At 32.1% G+C, this 24,286-nt stretch overlaps 1 long non-coding RNA gene across 1 annotated transcript; it reads left to right on the top strand.

Annotated features, from left to right (window-relative positions):
* The first annotated feature begins 2,290 nt into the window (after positions 1 to 2,290).
* On the top strand, positions 2,291 to 4,293 carry LOC134249986 (uncharacterized). Its single transcript, XR_009988407.1, has 3 exons — positions 2,291 to 2,453; positions 2,703 to 2,780; positions 3,841 to 4,293. It is a non-coding gene; the product is annotated as an uncharacterized LOC134249986 (long non-coding RNA).
* Positions 4,294 to 24,286: the final 19,993 nt, after the last annotated feature.

Here is a 24,286-nt window from a genome sequence, read left to right as displayed (position 1 = left end):
TATGTGATACGATTATCAATTTATGTAAGTCATTCAAGTTCTGTGGAGGTTGGATCTCTGTGTGATTCAGAATACTTGACCGCAGCATATAGAAGATTTGATGTAGAAAGAAAATGCGTGGATCAAGGGCGTTTTATTGTATTGAAAATTTTGTCGAAAATAATTGATCGACTGCCCATTTGTGACATCAGGATAACAGGTAAAGTGATTTTATAACTTATTTTTTCTTTATTAGTTTGATACAAACCATTACATACCGATGTTTAGTAATCCTTGTTGATACATACATTTTACTTAGAGCTATGCCCTATTAAATTGTTTTTGTGCAGTATATGTATACATTTATGTATAATTGATAATGCAAATTCATATTGATAAATTAACGCATTTGTGGAACTTATCATTCCTTAACATTTCTGAGTACTATCAAAAATCCAACTCACGGCTATTGTACTATCACAGAATTTCGAGAAACCGCCTTAACACTCCATATTCGTAAAAAAAAATTAAGAATACTGCACTTTGCCACTGATGTGACTTTAATATTGAAAATAATTGTAAAAAATTATGTAATTATTGGCCAAGGAAACCCATTTAATCATTAATTAGCTACTATTATCCGTATCAATAAATCTCAACAAAATGAAGCCGAATTATGAATAAAATTAATGTGTAAACAGTTATTAAATTATATGTCGCTTAGTGTATATTACAATTTATTCATTGTGTACATTTTCAAAAATAAAATCTGAAATAAAACTAAAAAATAGTGTTCAAGCGGAATTTGTTCAAACGGCTGGCAAGGGGACGACTGTAATCAAAGTATGTAAGATAAACAGTTTATGTTTTGTGTTTGAATCGTAAAAAAATAGAGATTTTCCAGATTTTTTTTAAGAAATACTTAGAGGTCATTGACATGACAAATAGATCAGTAAGATGTCTGTTGGAAAGTAAAAATAGTAATAGTATGATGAGTCAACTATACACATAAACTTTACTTTTTTCACTATCTTCATGGAATTTATTTCTTTTCTTTCTACGTTTATGTCATCCTTAATTGTTCATTAGTATAATAATAATGTCAAAATATATTAAGAGCGAGTCTACGAGAAAATCATGCAAAATTAAAAATTTGTTACACAAGTCACATTTTAAAAAGATGATTTTAAATACATAATTTTGAAGAGAATGGACCTATATAACTATTATGAAATTTTTTTTAACAAAGGTGTCCTCCTAATCGAGATAGCCCCGAATCTATTTATAGCCCACTGGTGGGCTGGATTTTCAAGGAAAAATAGCACTTTTATAAGCCCTTCAAAAAAATAAATGAATCAATGATTTTGAAAAATTTTGTGTTTTATGTTGAATTAATAAGTATAACTTTTTGTTTATAGTTGAATTTTGTTTACCAGATCTTATTAATTTGGAAAATTCAAAAGGTTTTATAAGAGAAAATTCACTTGACTTTTTATATCTCTATGAGAAACGCAGTGCTGTGTTTGATACAACGGATGAACTTTTGTTTATAATTATCTATCTGATTTAATTACTTATTTTAGACAACATATTTCAAGGAATTTCTTGGATTTACAATGAATTTCGAGATATACACTTTTGAATCTCTTTATTTTTTACCGAATTATCGATCTTGTCGAACTCTTCAGTGCATGAAGAGTAAAAAAGTCATTATTTACATGGAGGGAAAATGGCAGCGATGTCGTCGGGTATGTGTGATTTTGGTTAAGATTGTGAAGAAACGGCGATATATTATTGAACGGCTGAGTTAAACAAACCTTTCACCACCTCAAATATTTGGACTCTTAATTCTAAGGGTATAGATCTGCCCGAAAGTTACTTAATTCTATCCAGAGCGGGTATCGATGTAATCAAATTAGCACTGTTGCAACCACTATTGAAATAACGACCACTATTGAAATAATTATATCAATAGTCAATAGTGGTTGAGAGTGCATTTCAATAGCAAACATAGTGAGTAACCACTATTGAAATACGACCACTATTGAAATAATTATTTCAATAGTGGGTGAGATAGCATTAGATAGTGGTCGTGTTTCAATAGTGGTTGTATTTCAATAGCGGCTACTAACTATGTTTGCTATTGAAATGCACTCTCAACCACTATTGATATAATTATTTCAATAGTGGTCGTATATCAATAGTGGTTACTAACTATGTTTGCTATTGAAATGCACTCTCAACCGCTATTGATATAATTATTTCAATAGTGGTCGTTATTTCAATAGTGGTTGCAACATAGCACAGCAAAACAAGAATCAGATACGCGCTTGGTCTGTACTGGAAACGGAGCGAGAGATCTTGTGTACATCCCTTTCATGGTTTATCTAAAACGAAACCAGACTGAGGCATCACACCAGTTTTGAGCGGGGAACTTTGGTTGCGTCTACAGCTATACGTCCCAATAGATGAAGGTAATAAGAAATTTGTCAAACTGACCAAGTTATGAAATAAAATCCTTGAATTATTATACTTAAACTTGATTTTTTACCTAAACAAGTCTTGAATATATATGATTCCTAAACTATGCACGCCAAACAAGACACTTATTGAAATTGAATTTGTCCCTTATTATATACAGGTCCATATTAGCCCTGCACCAGATTTGTATTTTTTGAACTTGAATACTGTTTGTTATTTCCATATATTTTCTTTTTACTTAGACAGAGTTGAGCAGCTGACCTATTCAACCATTGCCTCAATACCTCCACTGAATCTTAGAGATTGCACTGAAGTCAACGGTATGATGTTTATGAATGGTTTCATTAAACTTTCAGACTATGCAAAATCATTAATAAGAAAAAAATCTTGTATCTTTAATTCGCCGGAGTTTTTCAGGTGACATTTTTCTATTAAAATTTGTCTGTCATGTGTAGATTATTGAGTTGGCTCGCGTAGCGACCTACTCCTTGTCGACATAGCCGTTTCAGAGGGTTAACAGTTTCAGAGCTGTAAAATTTTTCACGCATTCATCAAGGTGATCCATACGCCAAAGATAATAGTTCTAGCAAACATGGTTTGGTTTGAGTGATTGTATAGACTTAAGAGATAAAAACTGTATAAAATTCCATACTGTAACATTATTTATACCTTCATGCTTTTAAAGAAATTTTTGATTAAATACCTGTAAGATGTACAATTACTGCGTATGAATATGTTCAAAAATGTTTGGTGGATCTAATCTTCCCATCTGAAGTTTATTTACAATTGACCTAGAATACTCCCTAACACAAACACCTGTTGCTCCCTCATTAGCTGCAGCTAGTATGTTGAAAATCTATTTTTAGAATCCAGATTTGCTGTGGGAATCTATAACCTAATTATTCAATAACACTGACCACTTCAGCTAATGTGCTGAAATTCACTTTAGAATCCAGTCAAAATAATACGGAAGCCCATTAGTGCCAACCTGTATTTATAAAGGAAAAGCAATATATACTTTATTTATGAACCGAACATGGATCAGACATATAATATTTAATCTCTTAAGATGCAAAATAAACTGAATATATGAAGGTATTGTGCCCAGTTGTATGAAAAAGCTCAATTGACTCGAGCAAGTCAACTCGCAGGCCCTTCAGGCCTTTGATAATTTTTTTCAATTCATGACCCCCGAGGGGGGTAGGGTGGGGGTGCACAATATAAATTTGCAAGGGGGGAGATCTGGTTAAGAACAGCATCATGGCTAAAGTTCATGGCCAATGGGTGAGCAATGTGGCCCATAGGCCTCTCTTTTTGTGATTACTAATAATTTTATATAAAGTTTAAATACATCATGAGAAGAATTTTCTACAATTTTAGATGTTAACAACAATGCTAATCCTGCTGAAGAAACTTCAGGCAGCAGAACAGTTTGACATTGTCCAAGCAATAGCCAATGAACTTACAGAATAAATGGCTTTGACTGAAACTCATTAAGTTCAATATTTTTGTACCGTAGTTTTACTTATATTGTTTATATAAATAATACCTGTACTCAGATGTGTATCCCTCATATAATTACATTTAATTCATTGACATTTATTAAAGTGGGAATTGATCAACTTCGAGGGTTTCAACAAACTATATCATTTTGTTGAGATGTTATTTCATTGATATACTGTAGTGTATTTTTCAATAGAACATTATAGAATGAAAGTACATCTTTTCGAAATTTTTTTTTATTTGTTCTCAAACATGGTACATGCACTGGGGTAAAATAATTTTTCAGAATGTTAATGTAGAATTTTGAATGTTTTTTCTTTTTCTATAAAACTTCCAATACAGTTTTATAGTTTTATAATAAATTGCATATAATATTACCTGCACTTGAATTTATTGCATTGTGGTTAAGTAAATCCATTCACATTCAAAATCATATTGTCTTAGAGGACAAAGATAATACAAATAGTTTTATGGTATGAAAATTGCATCAATTCCTGTTTTAATTTTTTAGCAATTGTGGCCTTATGCTTCAAAGGATTATTAGAAGTTTAAAATTATTAAATTTGGTCTTATAAGTACATTTCAACCCGATGTCTTCCAAAGTTTCAAACATACATATCTGTGGAGCTCATTACTATATCAATCATCATACTCTCCTTCAACTATACTTACTGAAGATATTTGATATTGAAAGTATATTAAAATACAGATGTGTACATTAAATTGTAATGGAATACTTTATATGCACCTGGATCCATAAATAAGGTATATTGTTTTGTCCTTTTGTCTGTTTATCTGTTTGTCTGATTTTCTGTTTTTCTGTTGTCAACTTTAACCTTTGCCATAACTTTTGACCTTGTGACCTTGACTTTGACCTATATATTAAAAATAACTTTTCAGAACTTTGTTGCCAAAGGGCGTATAGTGTTTCACAAACACAACTTAGTTTTATTGAATCATCTTTAAAAATATTAGTGAAGTTAACTCCCTCCAAACCCTTTGAAGTTTAAAAATAATTGTAAGAATGGTAGTGTAATCTTTTCAGAATGTTGTAATTGAGGAAAAATTTATATTTATTGTACTACGTGTAGATTATTATGTTCATTTTACAAAATATGTAATAAATATTTAGATTTGAAACATTAAAGAACTAGGTCTAATATGGGCTGGAATTGGCCTTGTTGATTTAAAAATTGGTAAAAGTTTGTTTTCACCATAACTTTGTTATATTTTATTATCCGACAAATTCCATTTTGTGGTAAAAACACTATTTAATGAACAAGGAACAAAAAAAAATTTCTCTCTTTACTGTGTATCAGGTTTTATGGCTCTTACAATTAAGGCAAGAAAAATCTATTTTTAGAACATCTTGAGATAATTGGAGTTGTCTCCCGCTGAAAACTTGACAAGTTTAAAAGTTTTAAAATGGAAATGATTAACACTGTTCATATGTGTATAAAATACACCATATCTTTTCCCAGAAATTTGTTTGTAATAAAGTAAAGCTGTAAAGGTAACTGGTATTTTTCATGTGTTTTATAACATTATGGCCATTTGCCAATGACAAACATAGATAGTGCTCATGTATACTATGCTGATCAGCAGATTTTGACCAAATTTACAGAAAGTCTTACAATACCTTGAAATGAATAAATATAATAATGGGAAGTGAAATTGAGAACCTAACATGAATAGCTCTCTGCCTGGTTTTCTCATAGACTCCCTCTTAAATAAGCATTTCAGGGTCAATGGTTTTATGCAAAAAGAAATATGTCAATATGCAGAATTGTTAAGGCTTCATAAAGGAAATTAAGTAATTTGCAATGTATTACTTCTTATCACTACATATAGTTACGAGGGTGGTCAAAAAATTCGCGACATAATTAAATAACTTCCATATAAGAAATGATATATTGTTTCAGTGTTGATTTTTTTTTTCAAAGTAGTCTTATCAGATTTAAATTTAATGCATACCTAAAACCGTTCCGTCCATGAGCAGATCACGTGATATAGACAGGGTCACGTTACATGCTCCGTAGCGTATGTGGATGATCAGACGGAAAACAGACAAAATGTGATCGAAAAGGCCATTAGATCTCCCAGGTTAGATGAGATAAAAAGTCTTCCCAGCGCCAGTTATAGCGGCACAAATATACAAATAACGAAAAAAAATTCTAGACTTTCACTACAACTGAATAAAACAAATGAGAAAACGGAAAGACAGATACATCATTTTTAGGTCACCTGAGTAACTCAGGTGACCAATTGCTATCCGTTTTCGTCCGTCGTCGTGTGTCGTGCGTCGTGCGTCGTGTGTTAACATTTGAACATTTTCAGCTTCTTCTCTGAAACCACTTAACCAATTTCAACCAAATTTGGTATACAGCATCTATGGGTGAAGGGGAACAAAAATTGTGAATTTCATGGTCCCTACCCCCCTGGGGCCTGGGGGTGGGGCAAAAACCACTAAAATTATTGCAATCTTTAAAAATCTTCTTCTTTACTCCTGGACATCAAGCAGGCAAACTGTTTGCATGAATGTAATGAGCATTGAGTCCTCTTCTTAAATTGTGAAATTCATGGCCCCAGGGTCAGGGGTTCTGGTGTTAGGGCAGGGTTCTATTGGTTATATAGTGAAAATGCATTAATTCTTTGAATATCTTCTTCTCTACTTCTGGGTATTAAATAAACTAACTAAGCACATAATTATGATGAGCAAGAGTGCCTCTCTCAAAATTGTGAATTTTATGACCCCAGGGTCAGGGGTTCTGGTGTTAGGGCGGGGCTCTATTGGTTATATAGTGAAAATGCATTTATTCTTTGAAAATCTTCTTCTCTACTTCTGGGTATTAAAAAAAACTACCTAAGTACTAAGTTATGATAAGCAAGAGTGCCTCTTTCAAAATTGTGAATTTTGTTGCCCCAAGGTCAGGGGTTCTGGTGTTAGGGTGGGGCCATATTGATTATATAGTGAAGATGCATTTATTCTTTGAAAGTCTTCTTCTCTGCTCCTGGGTATTAAATAAACTATGTAATTAAATAGTTATGTTGATAAAGAGTGCCTCTTTCAAAATTGTGAATTTTAGGACCCCAGGGTCAGGGGTTCTGGTGTTAGGGCGGGGGTCTATTGGGTTATATAGTGAAAATGCATTTATTCTTTGAAATTCTTTCCTTTGCTCCTGTGTTTAATGCCTATGATTCAAATATATATATATTCATGATGAAGAAAGGTGACCTACCAAAATGGTTGTTTTTTATGCCCCGTCCCTTCCCTGGGTCGGGGTGAGGGGGGATCAAAGTCTGAAAATAAATTAATGCTTTGAAATTTGCTCTTTGGTGTGTTAATCAACCATTTTATGATAAAATTTGCAAAATTTTGAAATATGTGGCCCCAGGATCAGTGTTTCCTTTGGGATGAGGTGTAGAACTGGTTTTAAAGTGGAAGTGCATTTTCTCTTAATGTTACTCTGATCTACCTCTGGGTAATAAGTAAATAGAGTTAGCATGCTAAGTCTAAATTATTATAAGCAATATTACCTCTTTCAAAATTGTGAATTGCAAATTCCATGGCCTCGAACCAAATTTAATTGTTTGAAAGTTGTTGCAGAATACTCAGGTGACCTATAAGGCCCGTGGGCCTCTTGTTTACTTTATTTTGGCATTAATGTATCAAAGTGATATACAAAAATGCAAGACACAATTTTCTGTTCAAAATCAATCACCTTTTCCTCCTACAAATTTGCAAATTGCAAGTAATGCTGAATAAATATATGAACTTTTTTACCCTCTCTCTCTCTCTCTCTCTCTCTCTCTCTCTCTCTCTCTCTCTCTCTCTCTCACAGTAAATATACTTCAATACATAATATCGGTTACAATATATGCAACTTTTTACTGTACATATTGTCGCCGAAAACAAAAAGCGTTGACGCGTGACTTTACATTTTGTACATTTTGTAATCAATTATGCAGAAAAAATAAGCCAGGTCTCTACAGATATTGTCGCTGGCGACAATAATTACCGCTGTACGACAAAATGTGCAGTGAGGGTAAGTACAGTACATATTGTACTACAGTACATATTGTACCCACGACAATATATACTGTCAAAAGGGTTTCTGTTGGTACTCGTTTATTTCCCGTTCTTTATAGTATGCCTCAACAGTGCTGCGTAATGCAATAAATTTTTGGTAGCATTGTTGGCAGGAAAGGGGGGATCTACATTACAAATAAATTGAATTAGTGAATTTTATGAAATTTCTTTAATTGATAAAGAATGTCCAAATGGAACATATGGATACCAATGTAACTCATCTTGTGGAAATTGCAAAGACATGACTGATTGTGATCACGTGACCGGATATTGTATTGGAGGTTGTGATGAAGGATCGATGGGATTGACATGTGACAAAGGTTCTGCTGTAAAAATGTTACATGTACACAACTTTGTATTTTTACGTATTTTCTATCTGAAAGTTTTGTATTTGTAAGTTTTTTCATGAATGTTAAGCTTTTGCATTGTTATAATTTAATTTTTGCAGAATGCCCATATGGATTTTACGGAAAAGAATGTTCTGACCGTTGCAATATGTCTTGTGGATTTAAATCTGAACAGCAGAGTATACCAGGTTGTTTAAATTATACTGATTACATTTTATATATCAGCAAGCACAGCGATCATACAACGTGTAAGAGTAATGGTGAAATGCAGGTAGCCCATGCAAGAAAAATGTGACTTAATAGTTCTTAACATGTTGATTTTTATATCAATGTATATTACCTGGAGTCCAAAAGAGTAACTTAGGCCCAGTATTCATGAAAACATAATATTATACGTTGTATTTCCATTAGTGCACTCTTCAGAATTAAAGGCGCGTTTGGTCGTCTGACTGGACAGCATGGCGTTGCGAATAATACAAAAGTTGCCAGTCTCAATCCAATTTTAAATGTTAAGTGCATAACGTCACAGTACCCATTATTGTCGAAAGAGACCATATTTTTCCTTGTCCTGTCCATGTTATAAGTTGACCCCATTTTTTTTCACATACTAGTATCTCTGCAATGTCCATTTAATTAAGACGAGTGATATCATTCGTCATGATGTCATTGGCCTTCAATGAACAGGAAGTCGAGTACCTATTATTATATTACCGCTTATATCTTTTTATTATTCACTAATAAAAAGCTAAATGAACAAAATAATTTTACAAAGCCGACAACAGAAGACAGATAAAAGTTTTTGAAGAAAAAATATTTACAAGTATTCAGAAACGCGATTTAAAATGTTTATACGAAATATCTTTTAAAAAAATTTCAATGTGCGTCAAGTGCATGCTCAGACAAGATAAGCGCATGGTGTCGACATGGTCTCAGAAAGGTAGGGTGTGAAGAAGAAAGCTGCGCTTTTCCTCCCAGCTGGCACAGTCTTGGCAAATAGGACGGCTGTCGGTAAATGTCTCTTCATTTGTAAAGCCTTAAAAGACACATTGGAACCAGCAGTAACACACATTGCAGTTAAACCAGCCATCAAATTCTCGATCGGACGTGCTCGTTGATGGGGCCTCGTGGCTCGTGCAGAAAGAACATAATGTAATGTCCACTTCCACTTCCTCGTCGACTGCAGCAACTGGCTCTCCATCATTTAAATACCTCTGAAAATTATGTTTAAAGAAATGAAGAATTATTTTATGATGTAAGTATTTATCAACCCCCCACCCCCATTTTCTCCCAACACATACAAAACATCACTGGTTTGTTCAATTCCTTTTTTTATTGTCACAGTATTGTCACAGTATTGCATAAACAAAAAACTATGTTGCTTTTATGAAATGAACAGTGCTTGTCTTGATCCGGTCACCCCAAATTCTGCTTATGTTAAAAGATTAGAACCGAGTCTTTGGTCAAATAGGGTTAAAACCCCTGTAGTATCACTGGCACTGCTTTGTCCCATCATCTGTATTGTAATCATGCAAAGAAAACATGACAAGTGAAAATAGTTGAAGTCCCCAAAAAATAGAAAAATAAGGCAAGTTCAGAATTTTTAAGTCTTGCTTCGTTGTTTATTGGTCATAGAAACGGTTATCACCTGGTACCAGGTTATGTAAAAAAAATGGATTATTGTACGTACCTTTGGTTTTCTTGTTTTTCTCTTCGGAAGAAAAAAGTTGACTCTGAATTAGTTTTACATAAATAAGCTGTAGCTGTATAAATAAAAAAAATTAAAAAGAGATCAATCTGTACACATAATATATATAAATGTAATGTTATATTACCTTGGAATTTATATTTCTGGATTCATTTTGTGATTTTTCCTCTGTTTTCTTTTCTCCTCTGCCTCTCTCTTTCTCCTCTTTGCTTCTTTCTTTCTATTTTCTACCAAATCTTTCTTTTCCTCTCTCCTCTTCCTTTTTTTTCTCCTCCTCTGCCTCCTTTTCCAACAATTGTTCCATTATTTCATTTCCTACAATTTAAATGATAACAGTTAGATTTATATTTGGATAGCTTTAAGTATAGAAATGAATTTTAACAAGTTACATTTGATGCTGGAAAAGATTTTTCTCATTTGTGGGAATAATAAGTTCTTTTTGATTGTCAAAAATGAAATAAACTAAAAAAAATGGCTTTGGAATATAACCTATTAATACTCTTGATTTTGTAATAATCCTTCTTTTTTCTCAGGTGGTTCGTGAAAGATAGGAAGAAAAATCTCGGAAAAGATTTCTGGAATTAAACCTTGCCTGACCAGGGGATGCTTTTCACAGAAATGCTCACATGTATGGCATATGATTTCATGTCTTTCAACTTAATTTACTTAATGGAAGATAAGATGATTACAGGTATTTTTGTATTTCAAATGTTTGAATTTCTTTGTCAAAAATTTTCTTTTTTATTGTAATTGAAATTTGTCTCTTTCATTTAGATGTGGTGCCAAAGTATATTTGCTTGTTTAATTTTAGAGGATCACCAAATCAATAACCAGGGACCACAATTTGGGGTGCAAATGGATATTTGTCGGCCGGGGCAAGTTGTTTAATTTCAATGGCGTCAGGATTGAAAGGGGAAAATTCCTGTTTTCCTGAAGGCCTCCTTAATGTGGTGTGGAATGAAGGAATGGTCGATGGCTGAAGATAACACTGGTGCAAATCTGAAGATGGAAAGGGAACACAGGTGTTATGCAATATGATTTTAGTGTATGCAACCGAGGTTACTTCTTGCACAATTTTGCCATATTTCTTGATAAGTTGAGTCATTGAAAGGTATTCAACTTCTAATTGTACTACATGTATCTTTTCAAACCATTTTTGAGTTACTTGATTGTCAATCAGAATCAGTTTTCTATAGAAATTATCAAAAGTATAAATTTGACAGTCTTAGGAAAGAATTTATCTTATCAGCTGAATTTCAAATTTAAGATACTGAGATAATTTTTTTCAGGTAGACATGAATAATGGGTCCATACTTTGCCTTGCCAATCACCAAGTCTTTCCTTGCATACCCAAGGTTGACAGCAATGTCTGAATTTTTTTTCATTGGCTTGAACAGCGCCACATCCATGGGCTGAGTTACGTGGGTGGTGTGGGGAGACAATCCATATAATTCGACTCTTTCTGCCTTGGCTCGCTGAATGAGCTTCAGAGTAAGGTGGCTCTCATGATTGTTGAGAATGAGAAGAGAAGGACGCTTAGAACAGTTTGGGAGAAAAATGGTCTCAAACCATTTATAAAACAGCTCACCGTCCATGTACATATTCGGTGAAGTGCCGAAAAGACATTCTCTAGGAACACCTGATAAAATTTGAATTATTTATTAGAACAAAAATCTGTAAAAGAAAACAAAAAAGTAGGTAGAAACTTAAAATTTTTATTTAACCTTTTGATGTTAATTTGAGATCAAATTATTAATTACATGAAATCTTGTTATTGTTGTTTACATATGTAATTTTTAAAAGTTAAAAAAATTTGAATGTAAATATCTTATATATTTAAAAAAAATTATGTAACATTGAAAAGTAATGGAAAGGTTGACTTGTAAATATTTTGAACGAAGATGTGTTCTTTGTTTTTATTACCATAAAATTCAAGGTGTCAATTTTTAAATATTTGTAAACATAGTGCAAGAGCTGATTGTTCATTTGTATTGGATTACTATTGTTACAAAAATACATATGCATTGTATATTATTTTGTTGGACATTTACCATCTCTGTAACATCCACTCGGGAAACCATTTTCATATATCAGAAATGTAGGGAGGGTTTGCCCATTTGCTGCTACGCAGATGGTTGCGGTAATATGGCTCATGGAAGCAACATTTCTGGATAAGGTATGGTTTCTTACTTTCTCCATGACAACCTTCTCTCTTTTCTCAGATTTTCCAAATCCAGTCTCGTCGACATTAAAAAGAGAAGGCTTGTCACTTATGCCGAAGAAAGTGTCATAACATGCATATACATGTATATACATGTACAGTAATGATGTACATTATATTTTTTTTTATTGTTTTGTAAATATAGAATGTTCAAAAATGAAAAAAAAATTTGCTTCATTTTTTTTCTAGTCTAATCTAGTTTTTCCTCTTGTTGAAGCAGAGAATTTTTTCAACTGGATTGCATTTTGTTTTAGATTTTCTTTTCAATAATTAGTTATACATGTATTGATAGATTTGTTGGATCTTTTCTTTAATTCAATGGCAAAGAGCTTGAATAGTTGGAATTGTAAACATTTGTAATTTAATCAAATTCAAAACATTTATATAGTGTATATAGTGTATCTCATATTGTTTTAAGAAGTTTTTTCAAAACTTCACAAATTAGTGACACTTTATTTGCTTGTTTGTTTGTTTTTTTTTATTCAGAGCAATGAGCTTGAACAATTCAAATTGTTTAACTGTTCTCGAGTTTTTTTTTATACTTACCCAAATCTTTCACAAAGAAACCATTTGTCTGATGGTCCACTTAATTACAACATTGACATTAATCAGGGAGTTGCCTTCCTTGTTGATGATTTCACGTACGAATGCCTATTTATTTATGGGATTAATTTATCAGGAGTAAACAAATATAACATGGAAACATTTTAATTTCATACTGTATTATATTTTTATTTGTTTTTTTTTACCATCATTTTCATGTTTTTAAAATCAGTATTTTTTTCATCAATTATGCATAGGCGGATCCAGGAATTTGTAAAAGGGGGGGTCCAACATTTTGACCTATTACGTACTGTTTGCAACATCTACCGCTCCCAATTTTCACCCCACTGCCTAGATCCATCCTGCAGACAAATTTTTTAAACTTGATATATTCAGTATAATACTACGTACGTACATTTACATTTTCAAATATCATCAAATAAATTGTAGACGGGAAAGTAGAATAGGCAATCATGGTAAGTAAGAGTCTATATATGATAAAATTAATAACTTTTCCCCCAAAACTAGCAAAATAAAGTCCCCTAACGGTAATATAATTCAGTCAAAAGTATGTCAAACGTAATGAATATACTTGTTCTGTGATTATTCAAGGCAAAGTGCAAAGAAAAATCCGGAAAATAGCAATTGGAAGGACAGACAGGTGAATAGATGGACCGAGAGCAAACTAGCACCCCACCCTCTTCTCAGCAAAGCGAGAAAGGGAGACTAATAATACAAAACAATTGTTTGACATTAACCCAGTATCACACTGTTCTGATCAGGCCTATAGTCCCAAATATCTAGAGCAAATTGCTCTATTAACTTTAGACATTTACTAAACTTGTACAGTAAAATAAAACACAATTTCGATATGGAAGAGTATCTTACGCTTGAAAATAGTTTTAGGAATAGACAAATGCTAACTAAATTTCGAACAAGTGACCACTGCCTAATGATAGAAACTGGTAGACATAAGAAAATACCTCGAGAACAAAGATTATGTTCTTCATGTAATACTATATTGATGATGAATCACATTTTTTTCTACAGTGTAGCTTGAATATACAAGCAAGGAATATACTCATAAAGGTTATGTTAGATAATTGTTCTTCATTCTACCTCAAATCACCTACTCAGAAACTTGAATATATACTAAGTCCAAAACTTGAAGTTATACCGGCTGTTTGCACTTTTATAAAACAATCATTAGAATTCAGAACCAAAATGTCCACATCGGTGTAACATTTAGGGAATAATTTTCTATATGGATATTGTATATATAATTCATTGTTCTCATTGATTTTGTTTCTTTTTTGTATTGCTTGACCCATATGGGTGTAATATGCAATAAAGATTATTATTATTCATGAAGAAAATCGGCATTGTCACATGCATTTTTTTCATGTCACGAGGATATTGTAACAGATATTTTAATTCTTTTAATCTAATCTGTTATCAAAATCTTCATGAAATATTTATTTTATCATTAAGAAGAGGCCCATGGGCTCAGATGAGCTACATGTATAAATGAAAGTTCCATCATTAAGAGTCGGCATAATGTCATTTTCTACGACCACCATCCTTTCTCCGGGGCCCATTTGAGATAATTTGCCAAAGCTTCCACAACCTGGTTTTCCGATGTATTTTATATGCTCATCATGACTTCTAAAAAAACATGAAATATATAACCCCATATATCAACATTGATTTTATGTTAGATTTTGAAAATTTGTATCAACGTTGAAGTCTGAACACATTGAATCAACATTGATAATCAAGGTTGATTAAATGTTGAAAAAAGGGCACACAACATTGAATAAACTTTGAATCAACGTTGTTTTCTATGTTGATTCAATATTGATTTTATGTTAGATTTTGAAAATTTGTATCAACGTTGAATTCTTAACATTGAATCAACATTGATAATCAACGTTGATTGTATGTTGAAAAACAGTTGATTCAACATTTATTCAATTAATTATTTTGGAAAGGGGGGGGGGCATATAGTAATAATATGGAATTATTAATAATATTGTACCATGTAAAGAAAAAATCTAACCCAGACATGCACAAATTTGTTGACAAGCAAAATTTAAATAAATATAAGAGGCAGAAAAATCGTAGTGGCAGGACAAGAAGAAATTTACTTACAGGAGACTTTGAGTGACTCTTTGGGTGAATCAATTTATATTATATGATTGAATAATTTCCATCTTTCTTATTGGCTGAGATTCAACTATGTTAGAAAATATAACGTTGTATTGACCTGCACGTGACGTTCCAGGTCAATACAAGGATTTACTTCCTCTACATTGATCAAAAAATAGATTTTGGAATTCCAAATTGATACAAATTGTATTAGAAAGCTATTTAAACGACTATGATTATTATTTTCTTGTGGACAAAACATAAACGAATAAATATTTTAGGTGAGAGTGGTAAGAGGGGATGCAGGGACCCCCGCCCCTCCAACACTTTTACTGAAGAACATTTTTTTTTTTACTTTTTTGCAGTCAGTTTTCCCTGACAATACTCCTTCCTTTCAAAATCTATCGTATGAAAAAACTGACATTATATATTTCTTTCATGGCTACTAAAATTGATTTTTTAAAAAAAATCAAAAAAAAAAAAAAATTGATAGGACTGTTATGGTTTATTAACATTTTAATTCTGCTACTCTCTTGTATTTGGCTAGGACTTAATAAAATGCAAACAAGTAATGAGCTGTATCATTTTATCAGTGAATCATGTAATAAAACAATTATTGCTGGTTTTTGAGGTCATAACAATGATTTAGCCATCTTCGAAGTACAGGGTGTCCCATAATATACGATACCATTTTAAATTATTGTCAGAAACGCATCTGTTAACCAATTTCTTTGAAATTTACGTTAAATATTTTTAATTAAATTCAATTTTTAGCAACAAATAATTTCAGTTAAAAATTTTTACCTAGTTGGAGTATTGTAGCCACATAAAGACGTCAAAAATTGCTAAAAAAAAATGCATTTGTAGTAAAATTTATTTATCAAATAAGCTGCGTACCCTCATTTCAAAACTGTAATTATCAAATCCAGTCTTAAGATGTTACAAATCTAAATCTAAATCTTTAATTCATATAAAAAGGTAAATATCCAATGGAAATCTCGATTATAACTTAAGAAAAAGTCATTGTTGTCTAAAGTTATGGGACTTGTGCAATGTTTAGACATGACCATTAGTCAGATTAGAGGTCATGTAAAGGGCATTTGTTAAAAACAATAGCATTTTTCAAAGTGAACTCATTTTGTCGTGTTCCTTTCATTGTCCATAAAATTTTATGAATAAAATTGGACAGTGTATGCAATTTTTATAGTGCATTTGTTGTAATTCAATATTCATAACAATATATTTGATACATACTTGAAATGGTATCATATATTCTGGGACACCCTGTACAATATTCACATCGCCCTTCGGGCTCAGTGAATATTGTACTCCTCAGATGGCTGAATCATTGTTTTGACCAAAAAAAAAACCCCAGCGATTATTGTATAATGTATGCGTTTCATTTATCAAGTATAATTATTATATATATAATATTTTCTAACAATGCAAACAGCTGTGTGTATATTGCCAAAAATTGCATGGATTAGAAGTTAAAGACATCTTTTTATTTTGAACTTAAAACTCAAGTACTCAATACTCGTTACCCGTTGTTTCAACGTAAATTTTTCCTGACTTTCCTAAAGTTGAAAATATGTTGCATCTTCCAACGTTGACATCAACAGACCGTCAACTTTGCATTTTTTTAAACCTTGTTTTAACTCTACATAATCAGAAAATACTCAACGTTGATAAAATGTTGAATCTTCAACGTTGTTTCAACGTTGAATATTGACGAGCATTCAACGTTGAAAATATGCTGCAGCTTCAACGTTGTTTCTACATTGAAATATCAACGAACATTCAACGTTGAAGATATGTTGCAGCCTCAACGTTGTTTCAACGTTGAAATATCGACGAACATTCAACATTGAAAATATGTTACAGCTTCAACGTTGTTTCAACGTTGAAAAAAAGGTTGAGGATTCAACGTTGAAACCTCAACGTTGACACAACGTTGATATATAGTTGATCAACGTTGCAACCTATATTCAACCTCCTTTCAACGTTGAAACAACGTTGCGTGCCTGCTGGGATTAATGTAATCTTTAAAAATCTACTTCTTTACTCCTGGGCATCAAGCAGTCAAACTGTTTGCATGATTGTAATCAGCATTGAGTCCTTTAACAAAATTGTGAAATTCATGGCCCCGGGGTCATGGGTTCTAGTGCTAGGGCGGGGCCAAATAAGTATATAGTGAACATGCATTATTTCTTTGAAAATCTTCTCTGGCACTGCGTAAAATAAACCTACTCAGTACATATGATGAGCAAGAGTGCCTCTACCAAAATTGTGAATTTTATGGTCCCATAGTCAGGGATTCTGGTGTAAGGGTGGGGCTCTATAGATTATAATAGTGAAATTACATGAAGTCTTTGAAAATCTTCTTCTCTGCTCCTGGGTATTAAATAAACTAAATAAGTACATAGTTATGATAAGCAAGAGTGCCTCAACCAAAAGTGTTAATTTTATGGCCCCAGGGTCAGGGGTTCTGGAGTAAGAGGGGGTCTATAGATTATATAGTGAAAATACATGAATTCTTTGAAAATCTTCTTCTCTGCTCCTAGGAATGAAATAAACTAATTACATAGTTATGATGAGCAAGAATACCTCTTCCAAAATTGTGAATGTTATGGCCCCAGGGTCAGGGGTTCTAGTGACAGGGCGGGGCTCTATGAATTATATAGATAAAATACATTGAATCTTTGAAAGTTTTCTTCTCTGCTCCTTGGTATTAAGCAGATGAACTACCTATATAGTTATGATGAGCAAGGGTACCTATCTTCCAGGATTGTGAATTTCAAGGCCCCAGGGTCAGGGGTACCATAAAGGAGGGGGGTGCTGTACTTATATACTGAAACTGGATGAATTGTTCAAAATATGCTTCTTGGTAATAATCAAATATTTTTGAAAAGCAAAGGCGCCTTTTCAAAAATTGTGCAATGTGTGGATCTAGGCCTAAGGGTCAGGGGTTCATGTGTGATTGGGGAATTACTGATCAAGCTGAATATTATTGATTATTAGAAATGCATATTTTGTTCCCCTACCCTGCCTTTGGGTATTAAGTAAACAAACTAAGCAGCTGCTAAGTGTATTATTATGATGATCAATGGGGCCTCTTTCAAAATTGTGAATGCCATAGCATCTGGATTAAAACATGAATCAAATTTAATCACTGGAAAGTTGTTGCCTAATGCTCAGGTGACCTTTTAGGCCCATGGGTCTCTTGTATAATTGACCAAGCTTTCTTCCTGTTTTGTGGTAAGACACCTGTTGGGATTTCCTTTAATTACATGTTTTTGTCTGTATCTTAGGGTTCTCACTGGGATGTTGTATTTCTTTGATGCCTTTTCTGCTGAAATTATTTTTTCTCAGATCTTCTAAATTAAAGCACTCATTAGCTGTGTGTAATTTTTCCTTTTTCTCATCTTTATAAATAAAAAAGATAATTGCCACTTGTTTGTGTTAAATCAAAAAAAAAAGAAAAAAAGCAGCGTTGAACAAGAGGAACAACTGCTGCTGACGAAATGTATGAGTAATGCGCCTTTTTTTTGAAGACAGGTGCGAGATTGGGTGGATCTTTGATCCACTTCCGGTAAAACAAAATATGGCGTTGTAGAGCAAGCAGACGCTTCGTACTCTCTGTGAATAATTCTGTAAATTACTTTTATAGGAAGTAATTACTTAATTTTTTTTATATCGTATCATTTCAAGAAGGGAAATATGTAAAGGATTTAAACTTAAACCGAGCTTTATTTGTGATCAAATGGGATATTTAGTCTAAATTTTCATGACATGTGCTGTCGCACGAATGCTAATGGATGTGTTTTCAAAGGCTTACGTTATCTACAGTAAGTTTTCTTTATCTTCCGCCTTTATTCCTTTCTTCTCAACGGTAGGTGACCTGAGAATATGACGTAATTTATGTATTTTACGTCATAATTAAAAACAACAACACATTGGCGGATTTTTAATTGATTTTAATAGTTTCGGCAATAATGGGTACTCTGCAATACAGCAAAACTCGTTTAGTACGAACACGGATATTGCGAATTTACGGATATAGCGACGTCATCTTACCTCCCCAGCTATATAAATTTAATGAATTTCTTATACGGTTATAATGAATTACGGATATAGCGAAGTAAATTCATAGGTCCCAGTGACTTCGTTATAACCGAGTTTTGCTGTAATGGGTTCTGTCACGTTATGTCATTATAACCAAAGAACAGAAGAACTAAAAGACATATAAAAGAGAGCAACAACCCTAATTTTTTCGTCCATTTATTAAAAAAAAACGACATTTCCACGGTATGTGTATTGTCTTTAAATTACCATTACGATAAATAGATACATACGATCACCAATAGATGTAAAGGAATTTTCTTGTCATCTCTACTCTTGATTTAAATAAAGTCCTCAACAATAAAATATTTCATATGCATTTTGTTGGTATTTGATAATCAACATTCAACATGTTGTTTCTATGTTTATGTTACCTTTGTCCAAGAAATCCCGCGAGATTTGTATATTCCCCGACTTTTTCACAAAAGAGCTCACTAAGAACTATAACTCTTCAATAGTGGAAATAGAACGTATTGATTTGTATGCGATAAATATTTATTTAGAGAACGAGACAGGTTCTGTATCGTAGATACAAATTTTGTGGAGGAAGAGTTCGTAGCAATCTGCCGCTAAATTTACATCTACGATACAAAATCTGTCGAGTTCTCTAAATGATTTCTGACAAATCTATCAAATTGACCAACTCCCACTTTTGTCTGTGCAGAATGTTTCACGGCTGCGGGATCCTTAATAATAAGACTTTTAGTGAAATTCGCCTCCTCTCCTACTTTTTCAACTCATTTCGAGTCCGGTTTTTTTTTTGGCGTTTTGATTTTTTTTTAAATTTCTTCTTAAATTCTCATCGCTGACAACTGATTCACATCCTTTTCACGTCGTTTTTAATGTTGAATTTCAATATAAAAAAAATCTGCGACATCAAAGTCCACCGAAGAACTGTCTGATCTTCGAAACACAGATTTTGAGAGCCCTCAGGATCAATCTCCATAGTGTCATAAAAAGTACTAGAAATTAAATTGTCCCCTTCTACGTTATCCGTTATGAAATCAAGGTAATTACGCTTATCGTGTTATGAAACCTAATCTGACTATATCTTGGATACATGTATATATACCGCAGATGCTGCAAAACTAAAAGTTGCAGGTGTTCATTATGATAGAATGTGTTACAAATCATTTAAAGCAGGTTTCGTACATGTAGATATTATGTGGCATTGGACACTAGCACTACACACTCGTCCATCCCAAATTTCTACACGATTCGGAACCTGTAGAGCTTTTTTAAATAACACACATAATGACATACATATCAACAGTGCACTATTAAACACAATCATTTACCTTTGAATTATTTTATTTTAAAAATGAACAATAAGATATTTTAGTATGCACTTATGGATTTTTTTCTGCAACAGCTGCAACATTGGTTCCTGAACTAACAACCAAAGAAAGAATTCATTTTATTGGTTGAACTTTCTTAATTTTAATTACGGTATTTTTTCAGATTATGTACAGTTAGAACTGTTCAATAAACAGATTGTTTTATTTTATTAGAGGAGACAAATACCTGTAAACTTACTTCTGCTTCTGCAGACTTTAACAAAACGACCGTGTATGCTATGGGATCTGCACTGACACTTTCCTTGCTAGTGAATATTCTATTCGCAGCAATGTGTATTATAAGGTATATATCTCTCTTTTTCTAACAACCATTCTTGAAAATCAAATTTGAAAAAGATTCGTTTTAATGTTCGATAAATATATATATATATATATATATATATATATATATATATATATATATATATATATATATATATATATATATATATATATATATATATATATATATATATATATATATATATTTATATATATATTTCAATCAGAAAGATATTTTGAGTTCGTATAGAAAATACTTGGAATAATTTCCATCTTTTCTTTATGATATCTTGTCTGCAGATCTCGTGTAAAAAAGAAGAATGATGTTTATGACAAAAATGACAGAGGAGGTCACAGACAAGATAGAGAAAACAATAAATCTTCAGAAGGAATGGAATTAGACCAACAGAACGTGCAATATGAGGCTGTGGGGATCCCTTGCCAGGAAACCCATTACGATGACTTAGAATAAATAAAATCGTACAAGTCAAATTAGTTAAAATTTGCAAACATTGGGTAAAGCATGTACGAATTAACTTATCTTTAGCGGAAAACAATATTTGTAAAACAACATGCAATAGGTAATTTATAAGTATTCTTGTGACACGTTAGTGTTTTGCTGATATATTACACAGCTATTAAAATATCTGATGCGACATTGAACACTTAAAAGACAGGTTTAAATTCAAATATATATACTGAAATAATCCCGTTAATTTGGTTTATTTAATTGAAATATTAATTTAAGGGGGCCGACTATAGTTTTATTGTGAGAAAACTACGATAGCAAAACTCTTCATTTTTATACCATATATAACTTGCATTAACTTCAGTGTACATGCAAAGTTTGGGGGAAATCTACCGTCCAGGTATTTTTGAGGGACCGTCTCAAAATACAGGTACATTTACTATAGGATTATATAGGGAAATGCCAATTTTTAGCACTTTAAAGCAAATTATACAAATACTACAATAGACATTTTGTTCAAACTATAATATTTGATGAGTAATACTATATTAAACAATATATGTAAGAAACACAAAATTCTACCGTCTTGTTACCAGAGGGGGCATCTCAAAATGCAAAAAATTAGCAAATTTTACTATTTTTATGGAGTATTACAAAATATGACGTAGACAATGGATTCACATGAAAACATAATAAAAATATTAGAAATATTCTCAAATTTCTGTGTTTTAAGTTTCAAGAGCGTATGTTTATTACGTTTTCTTTAATAATATTTTCATTACCCCCTTTCTTTAAGAGCTACAGGTTATCATAACGTCAAAAACACACTGCAACGACGTCAACCTACCTATCAATTGCAAAATCGGTTAAAAAAATTAGTTATATCAAATTGTAATTACATTTTTATACCAATCATTTCTTAATTTTGTTTACTTTTAACAAAATTAAGCAAAAAAAGTTGCATTAAAACAGTAAATACGCTTCATTTTACTATGATGCGCGAAAAATTGCGCAATAGAAACTATAGTCGGCCCCCTTAAACCAATCAGAGATTTTGAAGATCTACGATAAGGAAGTTATAAAACTTATATTGGTGAATATTGCCATTCGTTGGTTGTACAAACTTGAACATTTTATCAATGCAATTTTCACTAAAATTCACCAATGTACTAAGTTTAATAGCCTTATTTTATATTTTTAAATTTGTTTTCAAAATACTTTCGCCATTACAATATATATGAGAATTGAAATGATATTGAATTTTCAAATGTCCTGTAAATGAATTTAGAAAATGTATTTTTGTAGTACATATTTCAAAGAGAACCATGATATTATAACCCAAAAGAACGCTATAACTTCCTTATGTGAAGAACTTTTGTTATATGCTGGTACATTGTCATTATATGAAGGGTCATTCAAAAAGTTCGTAGACTTTTGTCTTAACTTTTTTATTAAACGTCATATTATATCCAAATTTGGCACAAATATTTTAACAACATATTCAATTAATGTGAGTAAAAAAATTGGAATGTTTCTTCATATTTATTAAAATTACCAAGGATTTAGAACAGCAAAAATGGGGCCACGGAGCACCGTCAAAATCTAATAAATGGAGCTGAAACGAAATAAAATTTACATGTTTAAAAAAAGTATTGCTGTATTAATTAAAATTAAATCAGGTTATGTAATATCTCATTCCATTTAAAAGATATCAGCTTCTAAACACATATGGACTTGATTAAAAAAGGCAAAAAATCATGACGTTGGACGACGTCACGGAGCAGTAGCAATAAAATAAGACTTTACATTCGGGAAACTTTTTCTACAAGTTTAAAAAATCCTTATTAATCAGGATCTGTATGGAAAAAAAACTGTATATTTGTATTAAGTTGAAAATACAATGTTTTAGCGGTTGCGAGTTTGAATCGGACGATGGATTGCCTGCAAAGAAACAGGTTAAAGTTTAAAATATTGTCAAAAGAGTTAGGATCGTCATTGAACGTGATGTGTGCTTCAATGTTGCAGAAATGATAAAGTGCATGGTAAATCAAAGAATTTGAAAACAATAACATTCTTATTCAAGCTATATTTGTACAATTGTTAGCAAACTAGGTGTTAATTATTGTGAATATGTGTATTTGAATGGAGAAGACGCAACAAACCATGTTTGAAATAACAAAAATGTGTATACTTTTGACAAACTTTCTCAGCGTTGTTTTTGACGTTACAGTATTAGTTTACCGTGCTCCTTGGAAAGAAAGCATGTTGCTTTTAATTTTGGCTAACTTGAGTTCTGTTTAATTAAATGGAATGAAACTTTACACTTAGACAAAATAAAAGTTTATAATTACGAAAATGTGTTGATCTATAATCTTGTAATAATCATATGACGATGAGAAGCATTGTCTACGTATTTTTTGAATGAACCTCTAGGGTTCTCCATGAGCTGTTTTATTGTGTTGCTCCCAACATAGTAAAATTTTCTCCGACACAGTAAAGATTCAAATTTTATGCATGCAACACAGTAAAAATTTTGCCAACACAGTAAGATCTGTGATAAATAGAAAATCTAAAGACACATATTCTCTCTAACTGATACTTTGATTAAACAATTATAGCGTCTTTTAATTATAAAAGTAAGAGGACTTAAACACTAGTGCTTCACCTTGCAAAATCAATTATCTCCTAGACCCTCACCGGACTTTACGCATGACGGAACAAAGACAAATAAATTGTTATCACACTTCCATGTAAGAGGTAATTGGTAGTTGCAATAAAATACATTGTATTATTTTTAGAAAATATTTAAATATGTCTTTTCTATAGAGACACAGCATTATAAGAATTATTTTAGCACTGTAAGTCAGACATAACATCGTATTGAAGTCATTTCATTGATATAACTATATTGCTTGAATTTTTTAACATGTTCTAGGGACCCTTAAAATATTTTACTGTTCAGATTTTTTTTTTGTAATGTGATAACTCGATCAAGAAACTGAAAATTAATCATGCCAATGATCTTTACTTTCAGAAATGTTAAGTATTACGACTGTATC

Source organism: Saccostrea cucullata, unplaced genomic scaffold (assembly GCF_032062105.1).
Source record: "Saccostrea cucullata isolate Sc308-1 unplaced genomic scaffold, CSIRO_AGI_Scuc_v1 ctg1022, whole genome shotgun sequence".
Classification (NCBI taxonomy): Eukaryota; Metazoa; Mollusca; class Bivalvia; order Ostreida; family Ostreidae; genus Saccostrea; species Saccostrea cuccullata.
This window is presented reverse-complemented; position numbering and strand designations above follow the sequence as displayed.